Below are 22,344 nucleotides of genomic sequence, written 5' to 3'. Positions count from 1 at the left end.
GGCTGAGGAAGCTATCCAGCTCCAGAGGATTGCTGTCACACCACTGGGGGAGGAGGATATGGCTCTGTCACAGGGAGGACACTGGCTGCTGATTACTTCTGGCAGCAGGCAGTGTTCCACCCCTACTCCCAACCCACCCACCATGGTGATAGAAAACATGTGCTGCCCTGGCAATGAGTGATGAGGAATCATCCACAAAGGTGGAGGAGGAGAAGACAGGTACCCCCAATGCTGGGAGGATCGCAGCCACCACTCACAATGTAGGGTAGTGGTGGTTGGTGACTCTCTTCTGAGGGGGATGGAGGCACCCATCTGTTACTTGACATGGCATCCCAGGAGGTATGCTGCCTGCCCAGGCCCATATCCAAGATATTACAGAGGGATTGCCAAGGGTCATCTGGCCTCTGACTACTACCCTATGCTACTCATCCATGTGGGCATTAATGATACTGTGAAGTATGACCCTCAGCAGATCAGAAGTCACTACAGGGCTCTAGGAGTAAGGGTGAAGGAGCTGGGGGTGCAGGTAATGTTCTCTTCAATCCTTCTGGTCAAGAGTAGAGGCCCAGGCAGAGACAGATGCATCCTGGTGGTGTATGCCTGGTTGCGAGGATGGTGTCACTAGGAGGGCTTCAGCTTCCTTGACCATGCGATGCTGTTCCAGGAAGAAGGACTGCTAAACAGAGATAAAGTCTGTGGCGGGTTCCTCCCCCCTCGCCCTTCTTCGGGGTGCCACCTGCGACTGGGGTATCACTGAGTCTGCCTAACCCACCAGCCTTGGCTCCCTTTACACTGTATTGCTGAGGCAAGCCAGCCAAGCCCCTCATCAGGCTTCACACTGCACTTTACCAGCACACATACTGGTAGGGACACACCCAGCCACAGCTTTACACACAACTGCTGGGATCAGCACTGCATGGGAAGGCTCAGCTAAGGAACTGCCCAGCACTCACGTGCACTTGCACTCTGGAGGGTAGACCTAAAATTGTACCGCCTTGCACTGCAGCGTGAACACATGAAATCTGCCCCCCCCAATGTGGAGAGAGATACGCAACAGCTTTTTGCCCCCCAGTTATGAATTCTACACACTGGGTTATAGACAAAACACAGACAAGTTTATGAATGTAAAAGGTAGATTATAAGTGATTACAAGGCATACCAAACAGATCAAAGAAGATTCCCCAGCACATAAAACAAAATTCAATCTAAGATTAATATTCTAAAGAAATTGGTTACAAGTAGTAAATTCTCACTCTAAATGGTGTTGTAGGCAGATTGCAGAGACTTGCTGGCAGCTTAAAACTCAAACTTAAAACTTCCTTTCACAGGCCAGACACCCTCTAGCCTGGGCTTAGCGCCCCCATCCCCCCCCCACCCCCCCGCTCTCAGTCTCTTTGTTTCTCAGGTATTTCCAGCAGCCTTCCTTTTTGGGCAGGGAGTTAGTGAAGAATCAACCGTGGTGATGTCACTCTGCTTTAAATATTTTTTGCATATGGTGTGAATCCTTTGTCTCCCAGTGTGGTTCCCACCCCTGGTTAGCAGGAAAATACTAGTATTATCATGGAATTCAGTACCAGGTGACTTGGTCACATGACCATGCAGCCATAACTGAGAGGCTGTTTGTAGCATCTCCAGGAAGACTTCGCAGTGCATGACTAGCATCTTCAAAGACCTATTGTTCTCCCTAATGGCCCTTCCCAGCTAGACACCTAGACTGACTGCATTCTGCCTAGTGGGCATTCCCCAGGTGTAAACACCTTTGTAATAGCATAGACAATATTCCTAACTTCAGGTGCAAAATGATACATGCATACAAATAGGCCAATCATATCCAACAAATCATAACCTTTTCAATGATACCTCACATGACCTATCTGGTATAAAATACATCATAGTTATGCCATAATCATAGCATAACAATATGAAGAATGGGGGCTTAGGGTATGGCTACATTTGCAGCTGTACAGCGCTGGGAGTTACAGCTGTCTTCGTACAGCTGTGTAGGGAAAGCGCTGCAGTGTGGCCACATTTTCAGCATCTGCAGTGCTGTTGGGAGTGGCTGAACAGGCATTCTGGGATACCTCCGAATACATCTGGAGGCCAATTACAGCGCTTTTGGTGGCCACACTGGCGAAGCAGCACTGCATCACCAGCGCTGCAATTGTTATACCCCAGGTAGAGCAGAGGTACAGCCAGCGCTGCAGCCAGGGAGTTGCAGCGCTGTATATGCCTTGTAAGTGTGGACGGTGATTAAGTTGCAGCTCTGTAAACCCACCACCAGTGCTGCAACTCTCCAGTGTAGCCAAGCCCTTAGTGTCACACAGTCCATCTATCGAGGAAGGGGAAAGGCATATTTGGATACAGACTGACTAACCTAGTGAGGAGGGTTTTAAACTAGGTTCGAAGGGGGTAGGTGACCAAAGCCCACAGGTAAGTCAAAAACATGGAGACCTGGGAGAAGGGTTGGAATTTGGGAGTGGGAGGGCATGTGCTGTTATAGCAGGGATAAGGGAGAGACAAGACAGAACTATGGAGTGGAAATCAAATCAGAATCACAGATGTCTGTATACTAATGTGAGAAGTATGGGGAATAAGCAGGAAGAATTCAAAATGCTAGTAAATAAACACAACTACGATGTAGTTGGCTTCACAGAGATTTGGTGAGATAATACACATGACTGGAATATTGGTATAGAAGGGTACAGCTTGCTCAGAAAGGATAGGCAGGGAAAAAGGGAGGAGGTGATGCCTTATATATTAAAATGTATAAGATAATAAGGTGATAAGTAACAGCATGGATTTGTCAAGAACAAATCATGTCAAACCTCCTGATGACATTCTTTGATATGTAACAAGCCTTGTGGATAGGAGGGAACCAGTAGACATGGTATATCTTGAGTTTAATAAAGCTTTTGATACTGTCTTCCCTGACCTCCTCATAAACAAATTAGGGAAATGCTCCCTACATGGAACTACAATAAGGTGGGTGCATAACTGGTTGGAAAATTGTTCCCATAGAGTAGCTATCAGTGGTTCACAGTCATGCTGGAAAGGCATAATGAGTGGGGTGCTTCAGGGATCAGTTCTGCGTCCAGTTCTATTCAATATCTTCATTAATGATTTAGATCATGGTATTGAAAGTACACGTATAAGATTTGCGGATGATACCAAGTTGGGAGGGGTTGCAAGTGATTTGCAGAATAGGATTAAAATTCAAAATGATCTGGACAAACTGTAGAAATGTTCTGAAGTAAATAGGATGAAATTCAATAAGGACAAATGCAAAGTAATCCATTTAGGAAGGAACAATCAATTGCATGCATACAAAATAGGAAATTACTGCCTAGGAAGAAATACTGCGGAAAGGGATCTGGGGTCATAGTGGATCACAAGCTAAATACAAGTCAACAGTGTAACACTGTTGCAAAAAAAAGCAAATATCATTCTGGGCTGTATTAGCAGGAGTGTTGTAAGCAAGCCACGAGAAGCAATTCTTCCACTCTACTCTGCGCTGATCAGGACCGGCTCCAGGCCCCAGGGTGCCAAGCGTGTGCTTGGGGCAGCATGCTGCAGGGAGCACTCTGCCGGTCGCCGGGAGGATGGCAGGTAGCTCCGGTGGACCTCCCGCAGGTGTGACTGCAGAGGGTTCTCTGGTCCCGTGGCTCTGGTGGAGCATCTGCAGGCACACCTACGGGGGGTCCACCGGAGCCGCGGGCCCGGCGAGCAGCAGAGCGCCCCCCACGGTGTGCCGCCGTACTTGGGGTGACGAAATGGCTAGAGCCGGCCCTGGCGCTGATTAGGCCTCAACTGGAGTATTGTGTCTGGTTTGGAGGATCACATTTCAGGAAAGATGTGGACAAATTGGAGAAAGTCCACAGAAGAGCAACAAAAATGAGTAAAGGTCTAGAAACCACGACCTATGAGGGAAGATTGAAAAAACTGGGTTTGTTTAATCTGGAAAAGAGAAGACTGAGAGGGGACATGATAACAGTTTTCAAGTACATAAAAGGTTGTAACAAGGAGGAGGAGAAAAATTGTTCTTCTTAACCTCTGAGGATAGGACAAGAAGCAATGGGCTTAAATTGCAGCAAGGGTGGATTAGGTTGGACATTAGGAAAAACTTCCTGACTGTCAAAATGGTCAAGCACTGGAATAAATTGCCTCGGGAGGTTGTGGAATCTCCATAACTGGGAATTTTTACAAGCAGGTTAGATGAACACCTCTCGGAGATGGTCTAGATAATACTTAGCCCTGCCATGAGTGCAGGGGGCTGGACTAGATGACCTTTCAAGATCCCTTCCAGTCCTATGAGTCTATGATTCTATTATTCTAAAAAACAAAAGAAGATTCATCATCAGTTACCAATTGTGAGGCACATGGGATCTGGGGGTAACATGTTTTAAATTCTCTGTTTTGTAAATATGGGTACCAGGCTACTGGCTGGTAACTCAAAGATTTTGCATCCCCCAGCCAACTGACTACTGACGTACTCAGTAGGGTTTGCAGCCCTAGTCTTTGTTACTGCTAATTCAGATCTGGGGTGAATTTAATGTATCTGGCCCAAGTTCAGGAAAAAATCCCAATTCAGCAAAGCGCTACGTGTGTGCTCAATGGACCATTGACTGCTTTCCTGATTTTATTTATATACAGTAGATATATGTGTTTTTCTGAATTGGGACCTATATAGATAATATGACCTCTGCCCAAATGTCACGTCCAGCTTAAACTTAATAGCTAGGTAATGCATGATAAAATGTAAAGTCCCGTTGAAGCCACTGACCTTTATTAAATAATGTCCTGTGGCTTGATATATTGCTATGTGATTCTCTTCCGCTGTCCAAATCTTGATATTATCACCTGCTATTTTAAGCTTGCTTACAGAACTGGAATAAAACATGGATATAAAAAGGTGATTACAGCAGCGCAAGTCTGAGCTTTTAAGTTCCCTTTCCATGAAAACAAACCAAAGAATGTTTTATCCAAAAGACAGACAACTGGCTATTGCTTGCCATGGACTTGAATCATATACCATTTATTTAAGAGTCAAGTCTGATATTCCTCTAAAAACATCCTGCCACCCCCCAAAACTGGTCATGATTTTCCTTCAGGTGTAAGTCCATATATTTAGATAGAGTCTGTGAGCCAAATTTTCAAAATGGCCCCAACCTGGCCACTAAATTTGCAGTCACGGTTTTGTGGATATGCACATTTTTGCATATTGAAAATTTTGGATTTGTGTGACTGGATCAAGTAGCAATTAACTTATTTGCCAGCACAAATTCAAGTGCCAGGACATGCAAAAATTTGCAGTCACTAAAGCCTCTACATCTCACCTCTTGGAGACATGGACTCTGACCCTGAAAAGCATTTGGGTGCCTAGCTCCCACTGAAATCAAACACCTTTGAGGATCTGGTGCAAAGTGCATGGACGGGCTGACCATCTCCTCTGAAGTTCTCTTGTATGTGGTTGGGAGATTCTGTTCTGTGGTTTATGCAAAAAAGCAGAAGCTCCCTTTTTCTTTTCTCACTTCACACTGGCACATAAGTGCAAGAGAGGCCAGGTTTGACCCCATATTGCTTAACAGCAACTGTACACCTGTGTCGGGTCCTGCTCCCTCACCTCCACTGTTCACATTTCACTAGGGACTGAAGTCTATGTTTTATGGCACCACCTCAGGGCAAACTTCAAGTTGATTCATTTAATTATAGGCATTTCTAGCAGGGTAGGCATTGTAGTAATTAGCTTTAATTCATTTTTTTAATCCTGAGAGTTAGCAGCATGGGCTCTGCTAGTAAATTTGTAGCAATAAACCCAGTCTGAAGCAGACTGTGCATGAGTCCCCATGTCTGTGTTAACTTCAGGGATACTGGTATAAAATGTGATTGTTGTTACTTGTCTGCTCATTACTATTTATTTTCTATTGGCTGTACATAATTGCAGTGTCATACAAAGGACTAATAAGTTAACCATAATAACTTATCATCCACACTGCTCTGCTTCTGAAAGCATAATTATTTCTATAGCAATCTGTTGGAAACAAAGGCATATTTAGGCCTGACAGAATCCTGCTGTGGATTTTAAGAGTTTCTTTGGAAAACATTTAACAGCGTAAGCATAAGTAGAACTGCGCATATGCAAGAAATTGTAGAGTAGTCATGTTTGTGAGAAAAAGAAATGATAAAGTAGCTAAAAGGCTAGAAAAGACTGGTCTGAACTAACAATAAACCTGTACCGATGGGGAAGAGGAATTAATGGGGAAATGGGAGCCTAATACATAGATATAAGAAAAGATAACAAAAAATTATAAATAAGTTTGTGTAACAAAGGATGGCTGAAGCTGTATTGTCCAGTGATGGAGCTGACTGTGATGAGATCGTCCCAATGAGCTTCCCACTTGTGAGTCATTGATCCCTGCTTGCTGATTGTTTTGCCATAATAGAGATGAGTTAGACCCATCTGCTGAGTGAGTCTCAGTCCTACACAACCCACTGATGGTATCATCCTAATAGTGAATGAAGATATCAGGAAGGAAAGAAGCAGATAAAAACTTAAAAGCAGGGATCATTGTTTCATGCAATGAAACAGAGGCAGAGCAATTCAGAAAATGATCTCCCAATGTAAGCCAAAATGTCTCCTAGGATGCTTTTTCAAAACCTTCCAATGAGGGTCAGTAGGTCCTGAAGCACTTTCATTGGCAAAGGCAAACATAAAGGTATCCACATCATTCTGAACCAAACATATCTAGCACAAGGGGCTCCTGGTCAATGCCTGGGGGTCCTAATGTTATTGCAACACAAATAAGTAATAATACACCACTACCCAGCTATAACCTGACCCAATATAACATGGGTTCGCATATAGCATGGTAGCAGCGGGGTTCCAGCAGCTTTAAAGGGTCCAGGGCTACAGCTGCTGTGGGGAACCCCGGGCCCTTTAAATCACCACTGGAGCCCTGCCACCGCTACCCCAGGGCTGCGGCAACGGGGCTCCGGCAACCCTTTAAATGGTCTAGGGCTCCAGCTGCTGCGGGGAACCCCGGGCCCTTTAAGTCACCACCAGAGCTCTACTCCCACTACCCCGGGGCTGTCGCAGAGGGTCTGGGCTGGTGCTTTAAAGGGCCTGGGTTCCCCGCAGCAGCTGGAGCTCAGAGCTCTTTAAATCACCACTGGAGCCCTGCCACTGCTTCCCCGGGGCTGCAGCAGCAGGGCTTCTCTGGCGATTTAAAGGGCCTGGGGCTCCCCACGGCCAGAGTCCCAGGCTCTTTAAATCACCGCTGCAGCCCTGCCACTGCTACCACAATATAACGGAGTTTCACTTATAACACGGTAGGGATTTTTGCTCCCTACGACCGCATTATATCGGGGTAGCGGTGTAATAATAATTCATAGTAAATTCACACAGACCTTCACTTCTCAGACATGATCTGAACGTTGCAACTCAGGCCTTTCTCTTGTTATTGACCTACTAATGGGCATAAATAAAAAAACAATACTCATACTACAAATGTTTCCTTAGTAGTTTTTATCTTTAAGCAGATTGACCAAAAAATTCAAAATTTATGCAACTAAATCTACATTTAGACATGAAAATGCTATTCAGAGTTCCCGCGGGTTCTAGAGTTGCTTGGCACCTGTGGAAATCAGACATAAATGGGAGCAGAAATGGGCCTTGCTTTTTGTTCATTCCTTTTAGACACAAGACTACAACTCTGAGAGTAGGGTGACCAGACAGCAAATGTACAAAATTGAGATGGGGGGTAATAGGAGTCTATATAAGAAAAAGACCCAGAAATCGGGGCTGTCTCTATAAAATTGGGACATCTGGTCACCCTATCTGAGAGTCTGAAGTTTAGGACCATTGTGCAGATGGTGGCTACATTTAAGGCAGGTACACAAGTCTGAAATGTTCGGATTGAAGTCACATTGCAGTGAACCATTGTGTTTGTAGGTCTTCTGATTTTAGCTTTTAACCAATAAAACACCCTGATCCAAAAAAATGAAATTGGTGTTTATCTAAAAAACACTGGAAAAACACCAGAAATGGTTGTTTGTATCAAAGGGCTTGTCTACAAGGAGCAGTGATGTGGATCACAGGGGTATGATTTCTAAAGTGTACTAATGCGTTGTGCTTCAAGTGGTCTGGAACTGGGTAGACCTTGCTGGTGCCCACTAACGTTTCCCTAGCGCACTTTAATATAGTGCTGTTTGAAACAGTAGGTTAAAGCCGTCTAGGGAACATCACAAAGAGATTACTCATTACAGTATATATTACTAGAGTAGGTAGTATTTGTAATATACATTACTCATTATGGTATATACAAAGAGAAAGCCCTGAGAACCCCTGACTTTAGGATATCTACATAAAATGTAAACATTCCTAAAAATAAATCCTCAAAAATAAAATTCATGGACCTCCCAAAACAGAAGCCCTATTCACGTTGTATCTTTTGCTGCAGTTTGGGACATACTGGGTAAGTCATTCCTAATAAATCTCATCCTGAATATAAGAACCGGGCGTGGGCCTGGTTATGTATTAAGGGCTTACAATGTACACAGCACTGTACAAGAGATGAAATAAATATAGTTCCTCCCCAAAGGATCTCTAGCCTAAAAGGAGCTGGAAATATGTGTACCAGGAAGGCAGGCAGTATGTTTAGAAACCACGTGCTGGACAGGCTGTGTTCTTAGTTTGGGTTTGATTCAGCTGGTATCTTTGATACTCCTCCACAAACTGTATGTGCTGTAGGCAGCTATCAGACGGTTTCTTTGACTAACTGGTTGCTATTATATCTCATTCACCAATTTAGGGAGGAGGCAGTCTATCAGCCTGGAAGATTATTTTGACAAGCCAGTTGCTGCAGCTTCGCAACTAAACATTTGGTTGAGTACAGCTGAGAACTCAAATGCTGCTGCTTGTGAACACACAGCAGCAACCCCCGGGGCCATTCATGGGCAACCTGATCTATTGCCATTAATGATGCTAGTGAGTGGTGCCCTCTGTTCTCATGAGGATGTGTATGCTATGGGGTGTCTCCACCCCTCCAAGAACACATTCAGTATATAATATAGCTCACACAGAACTGAAGGGGAGCACAAACCCCACACCAGACAGGAAGGGGTTAATTAACTGACACAGGCTCAAATTGCCCTGCCCTGTAACACCTGTTGGTGGGTGTTAGGTTAGGCCTGGGGGAGGGATTTATAAGGAGGGGAATCAGGTAATGGCACAAGAGGGAAGGTGCATAGATTGCTTGGGGGGCAGAAAAAGAAGCCTGTTTGGGGCTAGGTGCTGCCTGGACACTGCATTATGCCTGAACCATATTGTTGGTGTGATTGAAACCCAGGAACCTGATATTAGACCAAGACATTGCAGCTGGGGGCCTGACAGCTGACCTGGCTGGGCTGAGGATGTTTTTGTTTGGTGTCTCTAGTGGATTTTTACTGAAGGTCTCAATTACCCTGGAAGGGGTGGAGGACTAAGCCACATCTATAGTGGAAGTGGTCTGAATAGCATGTGGGGGAACTGAGGCATTATACCATGGAAAGGAGGTGCTGGGATGGCACCTCTATTATAAGGACTCTAAGGAGTCAGTAAACCAGTCAAGTTAGAAGCAGTAAGAATTGCTGTTATGCTTCAAGATGAACTTTGTTGCAGAACAAAGATTCTTTATTTGTTAGCAGTAGAGATTATTTTAAAAGCTAGGGGAATCCTTTGTTCCTCTTACTTTACCAAGCATCAAGGCTAACACATTTATCTTAGTTAAAAACATCCCTCAGCTAGATATGCAGGCACAGTGGTTCAGTTTTCTTCAAAGCTGTGGGTTAATTGTAACACAACAAATCTTTATTGAGGGGGCTCTAAATTGGGTCAGGAATTCTACAATGTTGAAGAGTAAAGGACTTTTAGGGTGACTCATGGACAGAACACATTAACACTGCCTCTGCTGTCAGCTGCCTTAGAACTTACTGTCGCTTCTAATTAGTGGCTTGTGCAGTGATAATCCTAGTGGCTATGTTACAATATATATTTACTGACACCTTTTGGAAAGGATTGGAATTATACAGCTAATCCAGAGAGACACAGACCTTCTGTAGCAATGTTTCATTTACATTTCATTAATCATTCCCTGCCGCCCATAGCTGGGCAGGGTGCTTTGCAGACTAATAAAAGACCCAGCCCTTGCCCCCTGGTTTTATTTTGCTGTCTTTATTGCATTCTGCAGAAGCCCTTGGTGGATACTACACACATAAGGAAAGGTCAGATTATGAGCTGTGGAGACAATGATGTCACCTAACCAGCTACAGGGAATGTTCATGGGTAGGTTAATGTTGATCCAGTCAGCATTAATTTTACCCATGTTTCCCACTCTGATTGCTGGACTCTTTCTTTAAGGAGGATTCCTAATCCAGCAGGCGGTGAAGGAACCGGGGGACATTCAGAGGGGGCAGCGATGGATAAGAGCCAGTATGTAGGACAAGAACTTTGTAGATCTTTATCTGCTTTGTTTGCGGGGAGACAAACTCCTTTCTTTTTCTGAAAGGAGAAAACTCTGACCCTGAAGTATGTGCTAAGATTGCAGGACTGGGTCCTTGGTTGTACTTTGTGGGTGGTCACATATGAACATGATGAGCCAAATTCTTCTCTTAGTTGTATTGATTCACTTCTGTTGAAACACTGGTGCAACCTGAGTGTAACTTGGAGAACAGTTTGGCCCAGCAAATCAAATCCCAAGTATATTTACCACTCCCTTTATCTGCAGTGCAAGCTGTGGGTACTGAGCAGCTCAGGATTTGGTTCATTGGGTCTAATCCTGCCTCCACTAAAGTCAATAGCAAAACTTTCATTGAATTCTGGGTGATCAGCACAGGGTCACTATTTGCAGATCTTATAAGGAGCTGCTGTTCTGTGGTTGGTTCAGGGATTCCTTCTCAGCCCTGAGATTCCCTGATAATCTACAGATACTTGGGCTGTGGAGGATCCCTGCAGCACTCTGATATGCACAGCCTGGCTACTCAGACCAGACATAGTGTTTGAGTCCAAATTAGTAAATGGCAAGATTACCTCCGAAAGGCAGGTTTCATTAGCTACCAGAGAGCTCTCTTTTCTCAAGAGTTGTTTTTAAATATTTAAAAACATAATTGCCCATTATTATGGATTTTTCCTAATATGAGTGTTTAAATACTTACAGAGGGGGATATTCAGAACCCTGTCATTGTTTCCACTCATTTAGTGCTTGCTTTGAAAGACATTTGATACTTTAAACACTGGAATCCTGTGTTGGTCTCCCCAGTTGTCCCAATAATAATGCTGAAATGCTTGCGAGAGCATTTCCAAAGCTCAGGCTTAGATGTTCCCAATTTTCCTAATTATGGGCTAGCTCAGCCCCCTTTGTGGAGATACCCAGGCGGTGAAAGAAAAACTCTGCCTGGTGAACCATGACTGTCTTCCAAGCATGAACTTCAACTGGAAGAGGCAGCGAAGAATGAATGGGGAAAATCAGGATTGTTGACTTCAAAGAGGAGACAAATAAGAGGGGATGTGATACAGGGATATGGCATGTGAATGGTGCAGAGAAAGTAAATCAGGCGCCCCCATCCTCAGAATACAAAAAACAAGGGGACATTCAATGAAACTGAAAGGCTACAGGTTTAAAACTGAGAGACCTTAGACATGTTCAATATTCTTTGAATTCTGCAATTTAGATTGTAAACTCTTTAGGATGGCGACTGTTTTCTGTGGTTGTACAGTGCCTAGCACGATGGGATCCTGGTTGGTTCATGACTTGGGCTCTGACATGCTATTGCAATACAAACAAATCATAATAATTAATCTATGGATTACAAGGGTATCCACTCACAATAGTAAGAATTAAAAAACAGAACAAAGACTTTGGAAGGGATCTAAAACCTCATGCTTCAGGACATAAGGACAGCCTCTCAGTAATGGAGTCCGGAAGAGACTTTCACTGTGTGATGGTTGACCTACAACTATTCGCTGCAGGATTTCTTGCACCATCTTCTGGCACTATCTGAGATAGGACTCTAGTCTCATTCACCACAGCAAGTCATAAGGGCCATTGGTGGAAAGAGCTTGAGTGAATTGTAACCTTTCTATTGGATTTTTATATATATTTACTTAACAGAGAATCATACTTTCTGTAGACAGCTGTAGGATGTTTTAAAAAATTCCATGGGAATGATCTCATTCTTCATTACATTATATAGATTTTTCACAGCCATTTCTGTAGAACTCTACTATTTCATCCCCATAACATTTTCAAGGAGTAAGGAGATACCCCAGAAAACTTTATTCTGAGGTTTAGCAGCCTCTGACATGCAAATAGGAGAGAAAGGAGGAAGAGAAACAGTTCTTTTTCCAAGAAAGCAGAGGATCAAAACTCTTAAATGACTTTCTTTTTAAAAGAAGACCCAGATTGGTCTTCTTCCCTATAATGGACAGATATTTTCATCAGTTTGTGTGTGCGCAGTGAAATTGACATTCACAGATAAAAGTCTAATACTTCCAAGCCTAGTTATTATGATACTAAACTAGGGGAACACAACAGAGGAGAATGAGAGTTCTGACATAGCAGAGATCTACATGAAATGCTTAATTTGTGCCAGGGCTTGGCCCTGGCACCTCTAGACTGGGCAGGTCGTAGTCCCAGCACCTCTGGGCTTGCAGGTCAATTATGAAAGTAAAATAATCTGCTTTTGCCCTGGCACTTGTTTCATTACAAATTAAGCTCTGTCCACACTCCAGTGCCCAGACCCAGATGATGCCACAGAAACCTGAACTCACCTTCACCTGGTGGGCAGAGTTTTCCCTTTGTGCCCCCGGCACCCCCACCTCTATGGAAGTGATTACAAAGGGGGAAGAACAGAAATTCGCATCCTTGTGCGGGGTGGTTGGAGGCAGATAGAAACAGGGTGACCAGACAGCAGATGTGAAAAATCAGGACAGGGTGTGTGTGTGGAAGGGGGGTTATAGGAGCCTATATAAGAAAAAGCCCCCCAAATCAGGACTGTCCCTATAAAATTAGGACATCTGGTCACCCTAGACAGAAACCTCCACCCACTTGTGGCGAGGCAGGGACTGATTCGCACCCCTCTCGCCCAGCCTAGAGCAGCAGCTGGCATTGACACGAGCTCGTACCGCGGGCGTGCTGGGGAGGGCACAGAATAAGAGCTGGGGGCGTGTAGACGGGATTGGCTCTCACGCGCTGGTTGGTTGGCGTGTGTGGCTGAGCCGCGGGGCTGGCTGATTGGGCAGGCTGCAGCCGGGCCGCCCTGAGCCGCTTTGTCGGGGTGAGAGCAGCTCCCTGGAGCAGAGAGCGGAGCAGAGCAGCAGGCGGCGGCTCGCCGGCTCAGTGGCTGCGGCGGTGCACAAGGGGTGGGGGGCGGCAAACGAGCCCCAGCAGGTAAGTTCAGGCGCAGGCTGCCGCTTACCGATTTCCAGTCTGCCCGGTGTCCTTGCAGCGTGGGACCCCTCGGGGGAAGCCATTGCCAGGCATACCCCCCCGGAAGAGTATCCCCCCCCGCCCATTATATAACATCCCCCTGGCATGCTGTGCCGGAGGGGCTAGGGAGGGACAGTGTTCTGCTCTTCCCTGGTGCGGCAGGAGAATGAAATCCCACCAGGCGGAGGGGGTGTCGCTGACAGGGGGCAAGAAATGAATCGTGTCTGGCGCTTGGTGTCACGGGGATCAGTAATTCTCATGTCACTGCTCCGGTGGCCCCCCCCCCCCAGTGTCCACTGACACCAGCCCCTCGCAGGGGCGTTCTGAACCGCCCCCCCTGCTTAAAGGGGTCTGGAAAAAACCTGCATGTGTGTGTGTATGGGTGTGGGGGGCGGGTCCTATCATCATCTGGGAGCAGCGACTTTGGCAAGCCAGTAGGAAGCCCCTCGGGGACCCAGCTCAATTTTTTTTTCATTTTGTTTTGGCTGGGTCTGTGACCCGACCCCTCCCCCGATTCCCCCCTTCCCACTGCACACACATGGAGCACTGCATTCCCCACAGGACAAAGCCACCCTGCGCTGTCGGAAACGTTTTGGGGTAGATTGTGAGGTCTTTCGGCAGGGACCAGGTATTTCTGGGGCTTGTGGAGTATTGAGTACAGCCTTGGCCTGTTGCGAATATGGGGAGGGGTGTTTGGATAATTCAAGGGGAGAGGGGCTTGCTGTGGGGTTTGGAAATAAGTTACTTATTTGGGGATTAAAGGGGGAATTGACAAATGGGGGAGTGTCTCATGTTGGGGTGTAGGGATGTAAATAGGTTTTGGTTAAAAGACCAGATATGGGAGATGCTAAACCTGGTTCTGCTGTGCTGGCTTAAACATCTCCAGCTCATCTAAAAACCAATGGAAGTTAAGTGACAACCTGGAACCAGCTAGAGCGAATGGCCCAGGATAGAGGACTCAGGAGATCTGTGGTTGGCGAGTGAGTGAGTGAACCTGTTCTGACCACTTTGTGTTGCTTCAGAGTGTGGTAGTACGAAGAAACCTGCATCACAGGCCCCTCACAAAGGGACTCCCCTGTTTTGAGAGACCACTTATAAAGACAGCCCTAGGATTCTACTATGGTTTTATCTGACCTCAGGACATCTCTCATCAGCAACCAATTTTCCCCTGGATTCATGAGTAGTCATTTAAGACAGGTTTCACTCCCGATCACCTTCTAAGTTTGTGTCCATAAACTCCTCATGCATTTATTGTTTTTAGCAACTAGATTAAATAAAAGTGACAGATTCTATAATGTTTCTATGGATTTGTTAGTAGGGCTTATATTTCACATTTTTAGATTTTCATAGTCTTCTATAGCTATATATAGAAAAATCACTTGCTCCAGTTTTGTTTGTTCATAGAGGTTGCTCTGTGGAATAATTAAACATTGTTCTTTTAAAATTATAGCATTAGTCCCAAGCAACTCTGTTGCTTCAGTAAACATACAAAACCAGTAAGAATAAACAGTATGCTTTCACAGTGAATACAACATCATCCTTTAAGAGTCTGAGCTCTAAGACCGTTGTGCTGATGGGAAATTGTCACAGAAACTACAAACTAACCTTCGGTTTTGCTCAGTGGATGGTTACTAAGTGGGTAAGATGTGCATATGTATTGTAAACTTGGCTTTGTGGTTTCTTCAGTGCAGTAAGAACTGAGGACAGGTGACCCCTCCCTTACCCCAGTTTGAGGAGGCTGGGGCCCATCTGACTAATGTATTTTATTCTGTCTTCTGCCAAACAATGTGCTTGGCTGGCTGGTTCTTCCTCATATGCTCCTGGTCTAACTAATTGCCACGTGTGCTGTCAGGAAGGAATTTTCTCTCAAGTCAGATGAGCCGTAACTTTTTTTTTGCCTTCTGCTGTGGTATGGCGTGCGGGTCACTTGCCAGGATTATTTGCGTATATCTCATGTAATAATTTCCCTGCTATTGCAAGGCCATTGGTGTGTCTCAGTACCTCCTGTTCTCTGCCTGTGGCACTCAATAGTCTAGTCTCCTGTGGGATGTAACACTATGGCCTAATTTTGGTTGTTGGGTTTAGTGTATAGGTGCTAGCTAGTGCGGATGGCTTGTGATACACAGGAATCAGAGTACATGAGTACCTTCTGGTCCTAAAATGTATGGCTCTAATGTGGGCTCTATTTGTATCCTGGGTTTTGGTTTGTCCCCACCTGTTTTAAGAACACTGATGTTTCACTTTTAACACTGATATGATGGTGTCTGGTTTGTAAACTTTTCCTATGCACCAGCCATGACATCTGTAAAGAAAGTTTCTCCAAACTCTTATTTCCAATGGCTTCAGTTTTTAATTTCCAAATGATAAGGAAAGTGCAATAGAAACAAGACTGTCTGGATGGTTATCGTTCGATAAGATTGTCTTGAATTTCTTTTCTTAAAAACACGATTTATTAGCCTTATCTTTTCACCATGTATGTCCATATCAATATTTTAAAAAGGCAGATCCCACAATGTGATGTGCAGACTGTGCACCCAAGCAGATTCCATTGACTTAAAAGTGTCATAAACAGATAGCTAAGGGTTAATGTTTCTTTCACCTGAAGCACCTGACCAGAGGACCAATCAGGAAACAGGATTTTTTCAACTCTGGGTGGAGGGTTTTTTTGTGTGTGAGTTTTTTGTTCTGGGTCTTCTGCCTGAATCTCTTTTAGCTAGAGAAGGATTGACCAATCAGGTGCTTCAGGTGAAAGAGACATTAACCCTTAGCTATCTGTTTATGACAAAAAGTTCTGTTCTACTGGCTGTCATCTCATGTCTATCACCATGGAGTCTGAATATCTTCTAGAAGTTCATTAAGCAAGGTGGATATCATGTGTGGTTCTCTTTCTTTCTCTTGGGGAAAAAATGTGTGAGGGTTGGAGCCACCCATAGGCCCCAATTCTGCAGTACAAAACTTATCAACAGTATTACTTTACAGGAGTCCTGCATGAGAAGTGCCATATGGGCAGTGTGTCTGGTATGTGGATGTTTTATTAAATGTAGCCAATGGAAAGAGAAACATAAAGGCTCATTGAAACTAACTAGAAGTCAGGTCTTAATGAAAAATTACTATAAATGAATAAAAGTGAATGGCCCCTCTGGATGTTAAAAACTCCTCAAGATTGTCCCAAAGCTAAATTTAACAGAGCCAGAATTTCCCTGGAAAGGATTAGAAAAAAAAAGGGATTTGCATCACTTTAAGAAAAAGTCCCTCTGCCTTATCTCTAACTTCACCACTTTGTGTGTGGGGGGGGGAGAGGATCGTTGCTTTCTCCTCCCCAAGGAATGATTTGAGCACTCTCTACATTTTAGACATTTTTATTGCCACTAGAGGGAGCAGTGATAAACCTGAGGGTGATACAGGCTATATTGCTTCATTGTCTGCAGCAGTCCATTGCTTTTGTCGCTTGGGGTCCCAATTCAGCTGTCTCTGCTTAGGTGAAAGTTCTACTGGAGTCAACAGAAGTGTTTCCATGGTAGGGATTGTGGGACTGGGATTTTGGTGTAATAAAGAAATACAAAGGCAAGTTCTCCATCTAGCTCTGCTCCTATTGCAGTCAATGGGAATTTGATTTAGGCCAGCGCTCATGTGTCTGGTAAAAAATCCCATTGACTTTAATGAGAACAGAGTTAAGCTAACGTTAAGTGTGTTTGAAATTCTCGGAGAGATTGCTAATGTGTCTCTAGTGTCCTGGGACCAACCTGGCTACAACACTGCAAACAATGTTTTGAAAATCTCTCACACAGGGCCTGAAGACACAACTGCTATTGACTTCAGTGGGAGCAGAAATGGGCCCCTTGCTCTTTGCTCATTTCTTTTGGATATAAGACTAAAACTTCCGGTTTATTTTTGGTTTGTTTTCCTATTTTTCTCATTTTATGTGGAATTAGTTTTCCCAGGAGGTTTGCATCTATTTAGTATTATTTAGTCACTTGCAATTTTGGTTATGTTTAAACCTTCTTCATTAGTAGCATTTTGTTCTGTCATTCTATTTTTAGTTATGTAGTTTGTCATGGCTGGCAGCATTAGTCAAAAAAAGAAAAAAAATTGCATCCTAGCAGTTTTAAGAGATCTGTAGTATCCTGAAGATGTACCCGAGGGACCTTTTAAAAACTCTTCTAAGACAGAAAAGCAGTTTATGGAAACTAATAATGTATTTCCTTAGAAACATATTAGAAATGGATATGTAAATGGTGGTAATTGAGTCCCCAATTCAGCAAAGCATATGCACATGTACTTAACTTTAAGCATGCGCTTCACTGCTTTACTTCAGGGTCTAATTTCATAATAATATATACTTAAATGTATTTTCAGTCTTTGACTAGCAAGTCATTCTCTGCTGTCCTGATGTCAGAATGCCCTTAGTGACAATTCCAGTAGAATTAATCAACTGGTGTCTGTTGGTTCCTGCTGGCCTCTACTGATTTTGCTGGAGAACCATTAGTTCCAGGAACCAGTATACTACCTGAGTGCTTAAATAGATCTACAACCTAGTTGCCAGAAAGAATCAGCAGAGAATTTTCAACTAGAATTTCAACTAGGTCTCGGGAAAGTGACAATTTTGGGTGATATAATCCATCTCGATGCTGAGGGCTTTCACAAAGTCTCTGAACTCCCTTCAGCTATGAGGCATTACTGAGCTGAGAGGTGGATAGTGGCTTTTGCACCACTTGAGCACCCAGGTGGTGGGATCTGGGCTGGCTTAGAATAGGCCAGAATGGAGTAGAGCATTGGGGTGCATGCGAACATAGTGGCCAGGGAACTCCATATAAGGGAAGCAGAAGGGCAGTGGCCACTTGTGTGGGCCATATGCTGAAGGAGTGGTGGCAAGGGGCCTGCATTACCATTCTGTGGATTAGGAATGGGTTTAACATGCACATAATGGGTTTAATACACACACACACTCCACATAAAAATGCTCTGGCTTTATGCAGGTTTGCAGTGTTGACCTTTTGGGAATTGTAGTTTAATACCCAGAATTAAAACCAAGGGCCAGACTCAGCAATGATGTTTAGGGGGATGCAAATTGCATATTGGTAAGATGATTTAAAGGAGACTCACTCACATGTCAAGGAGCCAGAAGAAGGTGGAACTTACATGAACTTGGGCTCAGACTTGCCTCTGAATTTGACCTAACATTTCAGACTCGGATAGGCAGGGGCCCTGCAATGGGATTTGCTAATGTGGGCCCTGATGCCTAAGCAAAGGCTCATTGACTTTAGCAAGATTCCAGGCAATAAGATTAAGTGGATTCCATGATAAGATCACAGCGTGTTTGGATCATTACATCTGAGGCTGTTTTTCAGTAAACGACTCCTACTGGAATTCTGAATAATTAATCAAGTATCATTTTTTGTTGTCTTAGGTGTTTGTAAAAGCTTGTTTATATAAAAGCTAAATTTGGGGCCAAATTTAAATTCAATGTTTAAATATAATGGGTCTGATTCCCACTTACACTAATAGGGTGGTCTGCCCCTTTAAGTATTAGGGGTTCTGGGGTCACACAGCCAAGTTGGATGATCAGAGGGCTGGGAAGAGGTCAGGTGTTTTCTATAAAGGGCTGAGAGAGTTCGTGTGGAAGGTAGCTGCAGGAATGAGATGGGCTTCAGGTAGGGCAATTGAAAGGAAGAAACACCTTCTCTTTGACACTAAGAGTGGCATGGGGAAAAGCCCCTGGGAGCTGTGGTAGCTGACGAACAGCATTGTTTTGCTTAAGTTTTGTGTTTGAAGAATAAAAGGTTGGCCCAGAGGAATAGCCTGAAAAATTCTAGGTGAGTCCTTCATGGGCTTGGGGAGACAAGCCAGCAGCCTTACAGGTCTCCTTTACATTTTCAGAGCTGTGTGCAGTGGTAGTAAATAAATTTTGCCAGAAGCAGTAGAATGGGGCTTTAGTGTAATTCCATAATGTGACCCAGTTACTATATTATACCAATATACCTGCTTAAAATAACCAGTGAGATTGACTGCAGTCATTTATAAGGAATTTAATGATCTTTTTTTGGGGAGGGATGTGGGGGGAGGAGGTTTCTGATGAACCATGGGCTGCTATTCTTATTAAATGCTTTGACAGAATTATTGGCAAGCAAATGTTTCTGGCACGGGTTTGTCTTAAGTGATAAATGGACTTAATGGGTGAGTAAATACTACAACAAAACAGATGTTTGATAACCACAAAATCTTTTTGTTATGAACACAGTCCAGCATCATGACATTATTCCTAAGGTTACGGAGATGAGGAAAATCTCCACTTGTGAATGGCTGAGAGGTCATTGGAAGAGTTAGCAAATTCTTCTATTGTTTACACCAAGGCCAAGAAAACTTAGATTTGGAACAAGGGTTGACAAATCAAATCACATATGTGAATCCTAATTGGGCCTGGCTACAGCTGATTCCATATGTTATCTCTTAATCGATCAGATGACATGCAAATCCCAGTTTCCTAATGACTTTTATTTAGCCTTGATAATGTTTCAGAGATTTCCTAGTTGATATCCCAGAGGAGCCCCCACTTCTAATGCTGATAGATCCTGATTGGCAGTGACTGGGATCAAACTTGGGACCTCTGGAGCTTAATGCAGGAGCTAAAATGTATTGGTTTGTTAGCTGGGGTTGTAGCAGCCTCATCAATCTCTAGCTGGCCAAGGCATCACTAGAGGGGGACAGAGTGCTACACCAAGCAGGCCTGGGTTACACAGTCATCAAAGATACTAGATAAACAAGGTGGGTGAGGTAATATCTTTTATTGGACCAACTTCTGGTGCTGAGAGAGACAAGTTTTCAAGCTGACACAAAGCTTTACAACAATCGTTAAGGATGTCCGTGTGTTTGTGGGAAGACTACTGTGTGTAGGTGCGTTTCCCACCCTGTCTTGGCAGATGGATAACAGTATCCTCTGTCCTAATGGCAGCTGATATCAGAGCCTTGCTGGCTGGCTTCTTAGTGGAGAAGAAATCAATGGCTTGGAATCTGGATATATTTTAAGTGTACCTTGTTTTATCTATAGCACCAGTCCTGGAATGGATGTGGTTGCAGAACATGCAGGACAATCCCTTCTCAGGAATTTCAGCCCAACACTGACGCCCCAGTTCCCAAAGACCAGCTCTGCCTTGAGAATTTACTCCAATCGTAGGCCAAGGCAGAGAGAAATCTCTCCTGCAGCTCATACAGCAACCTCTGCATAGAACCTTGCATAACAGAACTAACAGCAGCACACATCTTCCTAAGGCTGAACATTGTCTCAGAAACAGAGTGTAAGCAGAGTCAGGATGAGCTCTACCCTGACATCTGGTGGAAAGAATTTCAGAGAGTGTATTTGCATAGGCATGCCTACCCCATCCCATGCTGCCAAGCTGTGGGACTGCTTTGTGACAGAAATGACTCAACCTCAGTTGGGTGGTACTTGCTAGACAAGAGACATGGGTTCCAAAACCCAGTGAATAGAGAGAGGCTGGGGACAGGTATCAGTGCCTGGTGGTGCAGTCTCCTTGTGGAGCCAGAAGCACCAGTTTCACCCCCTCCTCTCTCCGCTGTGGAATGTCAGAGTTGATTTTTTTATTCCCTCAAGAATCTAAATACAGGTTACTGAGCTGAACTCACTTTGGGCTAAGGGTGCACTAGCATTGGGGCTCCCCTACTAAGAGCTGAGATCACTAAGAGTTGAAATCACTAAAGAGCTGAAATTACTGAGCTGAGAGTACTGAGTACTGTGCTAACTAGTGGGGGAGCCTGAAGATATACTGTGGAACAGAGCGGCTGGCGGAGTGGAGCAGTTGTGGGAACGGCTGGAGCGGATCACGGGACAGCTGGTGGCAGTGGAGCGGCCCACAGAGCGAGTGGAGCCGAGCAGTTTGCAGGGAGAACTGGAGCAGCTCATGGAGCAGAGCAGCTGGTGGAGCAGTTCCTGAGGACGGCTGGAGGAGCAGAGTGGAGCTGCTGGTAAAGCGGAGCAATTCGTGGAGAAGGCGGAAGCAGAACCCATGGAGAGGCAGGGCAGTTGGCCCCGGACCACGTAAGGTGCCCTTTTCTACCCAGGCTGGGGGGAGGGGCCTCTACAGATAAACTCTCGAACTCTGGGGTGGCATTGACCAGAGACTTTTGGGTTGTTGGACTTTGGGGTGATTGGACTTAAAACCTAAGGGGAAAAAGGGCAGTGCCAAACGTACTTGGAGGTGAGTTTTTGTTTATGGTTTGTGTTATAACCCTGTTTGTGGTGTTTCTCCAATGGGATGCCGCATTGATTCCTTCCTTTATTAAAAAGATTTTGCTACACTCAGACTCCGTGCTTGCGAGAGGGGAAGTATTGCCTCCTAGAGGCGCCCAGGGGGGTGTGGTATGTGAGTGTCCCAGGTCACTGGGTGGAGGCTCAAGCTGGTTATGCATTGTGTTACTGAAACGGAACCCCTGGATACCGAACCCGGCCCTTGTTGCTGCCAACTCAGAGGGGCAGAAGGGTTACATTTTGGGGGGCTCGTCCAGGATCGCTGGGTCAGTACCCCTCGCAAGCACCTGTTGAGTGTTCCACTGTATTGGGAAATAATTGTGTTTATATTTTGAGGAAACTACTGTTTGTATAATGGCTACTATGTCGGGTTTGTTGGGCCCCAGTCCTGCAGCCTCTAGCTCAGGGGCGGCAGACTCAGCCTATGATTGGGCAAAAGCACTGGGGCATATATTGGAAAAGATTGTGCTGGCCTATGCTACGTCGAACTCTTGTCGTAAGTTAAGGTTATTTGATGGGGAAGAGGAGTTTGAACTCTGGTCGGAGCATACTACTGAAATGCTGCGGGAGTGGGCCGTACCCGATGTAGAAAAGCGACGATGTCTAATAGAGAGCCTTAGTGGC

At 44.7% G+C, this 22,344-nt stretch overlaps 1 protein-coding gene across 2 annotated transcripts in view; it reads left to right on the top strand.

Annotated features, from left to right (window-relative positions):
* Positions 1-13,341: 13,341 nt before the first annotated feature.
* The window catches only part of RCAN2 (regulator of calcineurin 2), a 185,946-nt gene continuing 176,943 nt past the window's right edge, over positions 13,342-22,344 (top strand). The window contains exon 1 of one of the 2 annotated variants that reach the window (XM_030555272.1): positions 13,342-13,421. The gene's annotated coding sequence lies outside the window, so the exon portion shown is untranslated. Of the gene's footprint in view, positions 13,422-14,026; positions 14,089-22,344 lie in introns of those variants that run through there. The other variant, XM_030555273.1, reaches the window with a different exon arrangement.

The sequence above is a fragment of the Gopherus evgoodei genome, chromosome 3 (genome assembly GCF_007399415.2).
Source record: "Gopherus evgoodei ecotype Sinaloan lineage chromosome 3, rGopEvg1_v1.p, whole genome shotgun sequence".
Classification (NCBI taxonomy): domain Eukaryota; kingdom Metazoa; phylum Chordata; order Testudines; family Testudinidae; genus Gopherus; species Gopherus evgoodei.
The sequence above is the reverse complement of the archived record's forward strand: the minus strand, read 5'-3'. Positions and strand labels throughout refer to the sequence as shown.